The sequence below is a fragment of the Belonocnema kinseyi genome, chromosome 5, assembly GCF_010883055.1.
Source record: "Belonocnema kinseyi isolate 2016_QV_RU_SX_M_011 chromosome 5, B_treatae_v1, whole genome shotgun sequence".
NCBI classification, from domain to species: domain Eukaryota; kingdom Metazoa; phylum Arthropoda; class Insecta; order Hymenoptera; family Cynipidae; genus Belonocnema; species Belonocnema kinseyi.
In genome coordinates this window covers 81,313,079-81,318,425 of record NC_046661.1, presented here as the reverse complement: position 1 = coordinate 81,318,425, position 5,347 = coordinate 81,313,079, and the positions used below count along the sequence as shown (strand labels likewise).

The window sequence follows — 5,347 nt, the reverse complement described above, 5'->3', positions numbered from 1 at the left end:
TTGTTAAAATTTCACCTTTATTTTAAATTCAAGTGTTTGTTTAGAAATGGAACAATTTTGAAAAAAAAATTTTATGTAGAAAATTCAACTATTTGGTTTACAATGAATTATTTTGTTGAAAAGTATTGATGTTTGGTAAAAAGTTCAACCTTTTTGTTGAAAATTCATCTTTTGGTAAAAAAGTAGTCTTTTAAGTTAAAAATTCTACTAAATCGACTCTTATAAAAAATTCGTCCTTTTGGCTTGAAAATTCAATTAGTTGAAAATTAATCACTTTTAGTCCTAAATTTAACTTTTTGTTTGAAAATGAATAATTTTTCTGTATCAATATATTTGGTATATATCTTAATTTCTTTAAAAGTAATTTAATCCCCTATTATTTTTCTGTTCCCCTGAGAAAATCATTCAATTTCTCCTATTTTCAGAGGATTTTGGACTACGAAGTCTGTGATTCCAAGAAGTTGACTACACATGACTACTGGCGATTTTGATTTTAAATGTCTAATTTCACGGTGATTGCAACTAGTTGCATTCCAAAAAACCGCAAGGAATTAAAATTCAATTCCAACGTGATTAGAAGTGATTACACGTGATTACAAGCTATTACAAGTGATTGCACGCAACTTTAATTGTTTTAAAGCTTCCACAGGTGCTTCTAAGCATTCTAAGCTCACAATAAAAATGTGTAAACCCTCGTTAACCACTCTCTTTGAATTCCAGCGCCGGGTGAGCGTGGCGCTACACCCCGCGCATGCCCCACCCTTCCCGATCCGACACGACCAGAACGCTACCCCTTCGCCTAACGATCGGAGGCCGGAAACACCCGAAAGCGGGAGAAGCGACCCGAGGCGCGACGCACACGGACCGCCGACCCTTAAATCGGGACGTCGCGGCGTCGTGAACGTCCTTTCGACGACGGGGTCGCCTATCGTCTCCCGGATTCCGCGAAAAGACGAGGTCCACCTTTTTTTTTCTTCGGAATTTCATCGTCACTCGCCGTCACATATGGAACTCTCGGACGATTTCTCGCCATCCGAAACTAACTTCGGTTCGGTTTCATTTTCCTCATCACACGCGAGTCGCTCCCTGGACTGTGTCGGGTCCGTCCTCCGGGAATCGAGAGCGGAACCGAAACAGTGACTCGCCAATCGATTTTGGCACCGAAATTCGAGATTTTTTTTTAGTCAGTATTTTTTTCCTGAGTTGAGATGAAGGGTGAAGGATCCTTGAACGTTGGCATGGAAAGAGCATGGAGGAATGGGTTGTGAAAGTGCCGACGAGTGATGGTGGTTCATGAACCGAATCTTGCATTAATGAACTCTTGAGTAGGGTCAATTGTGTTTTTAAATCGACTTTCGTTTGTAAAAAAAATGCAGAAAAAAGTGAAAAAAATCCTATTTGAAATACGCATTTTTGTAAAGAAATATTGCGATCCTTTATTTGAAAATTAACTGATTCTTTAATCTGCACTAATTAAAGAACCCACTGAGAGGCAGCAAAAAATTGGATGAGGGTTGGCCACATAAAGGGGACTTGATAAAAAAAAGAGGGAACAAAAACTAGGGTAGGGTAAAAGTAGAAAAAAATTTGATCCGAAATATAATAAAAGGAATTCTTGAAATGAGGGTGAGATACAGTCTCGAATTGAAGATTTAATAATAGTAATACTTTTTTTCAATAATAACTTTTTTAAGTAATACTTTGGTTAGTAATAATTTATGTGAAATAAAAATGATCAAAGATGGAACATTTAAAATGCAATAAATATTAGAGTGAGACTAATTTTTTATAAGTGGATTTTGTGGAGGCTAAATTAAATCTTACTTTTCTCGTCCCAACAATGTCTGAAGAGGTTTTCTCTTCCCTCGAGACGTTTCAATTATTAAAATCTCTTCGCCTGACCGTACGGGACATTTTCTACTTCCACTCACTTTTAGCGCCACTTTCTTTACCTTCGGTTAAAATTTCATACTTTGGGCAAATCTCAAAATGGGGAAGTGAAATTTAATGGATTTGGGGTTACCAAATAGTTAATGAACCTTAAAGACTTGGCGGTTGAATAAAAAAACTGTGATCCAAAAGGAGAAAATTCTTCTCTCTATTATCTGGTAATAACAATTTTTATTTTTATTTTGTATTTATGATTCTTAATTAATAGCACGCTAGAGCGCGCGAGAAAAATTGCGTTCTCTATTAATAAGAAACAAACATAAAACAATATTACTATGATTGTAATGAATTTGAAAAGTTTACATTGGAACATTATTAAATTTAAAATAGTTCGATTCTGAATACCTAGTTGTTGCATGTTTTTATTTTTATGGCAATTTTTTCCCCCAAGATTAATTTGAAAAGGGACTTGTTGAATTAAAAAAGGTAATATAAAAATATTCAGTTATTAATGTTTTTTCGACATTTTTATCATATTATTATTTATTATTATATATTAAATATAAATTGTGTCATTTTTCAGCAATTCAAATTAAACAAATTTCAATTCTAAACCTTCTAAATTTGGAAATGCTAGACTTTTAATTTTTACAATAAAATAATTTTTAATTCAATTGTTAAGTTTTATAGCCAATTTGTCCCTGAAAAATTCAACTGGTGAATTTTCAACTAAAAAGATGAATTTTTAACCAAGAAGATAAATTTTTTACCAAAAAATACGAACTTTTAACGAAATAGATAAATTTTCTACAAAATAATTGAATTGTTGACAAAAAAGAATGAAATTTCAATAAAAAATGGAAGAAGTAAATTTTCTTTAGAAAGAAATTAATTTAATTAAAATTAAAACGAGGTTTCAACAAAATAGTTCTATTTTCGACCAAAGAGATAAATATTCAAGTAAAATTATGAAGCTTTTACTCAAAAATGAGTTTCTAATAAAATAGTTTAAATTTCTACCAAGTAGTTTATTTTTCAATCAAAACGCTATAAAAATTTAATTTTTAGTAATGAAATTAATTTTCAACAAAAAAAAAACAAACGATTTTTCAACCGAAGAGAAGAATTTTCAGCAAAAATGATGAATCTTTAACAACAAAAAATGCAGTTTTAACAAAGTAGTTCAACTTTCAACCAAGCAGTTGAATCTTAAAACAAAACGGATCAATTTTTTAGAAAATTTTTAAATTTTTAACTAAACTGTTACATTTTCAACCAAATAATATAATTTGTTAGCAACAAAATTGTGAAATAAAATTGGAAAAGTTAAATATTCAGTTAAAAGAATTAATTTGAAAAGGGACTTGGTAAATTGCAAAAAGTTAATTTAAAAACAAAAGTTATTAATGTCTTTTCGAAATTTGTAAAATTATTTTTTCATTTTTTATTTTAAAAGCTGTAAGTGTGATATTGTGCCATTTTTCAGCAATTCGGATAAAAAATGTCAATTCTGAACGTTCTAAATTTAAAAATGGTCAACAGTTAAATTTTCAATTTAAAAAAATTAATTTCTAATAAAATAAAAACCAGTTTTAAACAAATTATTTCATTTTTAAAGCAAAGATATAAATATCCAACTGACAAAATAATGCTTTAACCAACAAATTAAGTTTACAGAAAGTTATTTAAATTTCTACCAAATAGTTGAACTTTAATGAAAAAATACTATTTTTCAACTAAATAGCTAGAATAGTTCAATTTTCACCTAAAATAATTTATTTTAAACAACAACAAAAAACAATTTCTAAATTAAAGAGTGGATTTTTCAACTAAAATGATGAATTAAAAAAAAAAGTATTTTTAAATAGGTGGTTCAACTTTCAACCCAGGAGTTGAATTTTAAAACAAAAAGTATAAATCTTTAAGAAAATTGTTGAATTTCCAATGAAGCATATTAATTTTCTACCAACAAGATGAATTTTAAACGAAATAGATCCATTTTCAACAAAATAGTTAAATTTTTAACTAAAAAAGAATAAATTTTGTAATCAAAAATAGAAATATTAAATTTTCATTAAAAAAAATTCATTAAAAAAATAATAAAAACGAATTTTCAATAAAATACACGAATTATAAACCAAATACCCAGTGGAATTTTATATTGAAAAAGATAAATTTCCAAACCAAAAATGGAATCGTTAAATTTTTAGTAAAAAAATTAATTTTCAACATAACAGTTCAATTCACAACCAAAGAGAAAGTATTCAAATAAAATAATGCTGCTTTCAGCAAAAAATAATTGTTTAACAAAGTAGTTTAAATTTCTACCAAAAAGTTGAATTTTCATACAAAAAGCTAGAAAAGTTCAATTTTCAATTCAAAAATTTTTCAATCGATGAGGTGAAGTTTCAACAACAACAAAAATTAATTTTGAACAAAGCCTATCAACTTTCAACCAAGCAGTTAAATTTTAAACCGAAAAGGATGAATCTTTCAGAAAATTGTTCAATTTTCAACCAAAAAGACGAATTTTCAACAAAATAGATGAATTTTCTACAAAATAGTTGAATTTTTAATTTTTCACTAATGTTGTATTTTCTTAACTTGTTCAAAAAGCTTTTAAATTTTTTGTTCGAAATCTTCAAAAATCTACATTTTTTGTATTTTTTGAAATCTTTTCAAGTTTCCAATTATTTTTTAATCTTTTCAAAACTTCTAAATATCTTTTAAAGATTTTCAAACATTTTCACAGCAATCTTAAGAACATTTTTTTATTATAATAAAACCTGTAAAAATCATTAAAAAGCTTGCAATTTTTTATTCGAAATTTTCTCAATAAATAATTGTTTAATTATTATATAAATCAAAATTAAACAATTTCATTGAAAAATTTAAAGTTTTTACAATAGAACAATTATAATCAGCATTGCAAAGTTCAAAATTTAGGTTTAAATTTATGAAATTTAGACGATTCAAGACTTTCTGTTTTAAACAATTAAGTTTAAAAGTATTTATTTTTAAATGTTTGATTAATAATTGCTTATTTTAAATAAACATTCAAACATTGTTAACTTTTGAATAACTGCTCTTTTTCTTCATTTCAAAATTTCAAATTGAATGGGTTAAAGATGAAATATTTTCGACTGAAACATTTGTGCATCATTTAATAAAAAACTTAATAATTAAAATTTCATAAAACATAAAAAAATAAAATTTAATAAAATTCCGAATCTATTAATTTAAAATTACATTCGAATTTGGATTCAGTGATTCTGGGTTTAGTATTTCCGAGAATTGACGCTATGCTGCCGTGATGGGTGAGAGGAGCTGCGGGGATATGCAGTATTCACTCAGGCGTGACAAAACAAAGAGCATTATCAATTCAATATATTATTTCCCTTTACCGCAAATTAAATATATTAGATGCGAGCGGATAAAGATTATTTATTTTCAATTT

General features: G+C 27.7%; 1 protein-coding gene across 1 annotated transcript in view; it reads left to right on the top strand.

Annotated features, from left to right (window-relative positions):
* The first annotated feature begins 897 nt into the window (after nucleotides 1-897).
* LOC117173740 (B-cell receptor CD22-like) overlaps nucleotides 898-5,347 on the top strand; it is a 114,000-nt gene continuing 109,550 nt past the window's right edge. The window contains exon 1 of the mRNA XM_033362381.1: nucleotides 898-1,325. The gene's annotated coding sequence lies outside the window, so the exon portion shown is untranslated. The remainder of the gene's footprint in view (nucleotides 1,326-5,347) is intronic.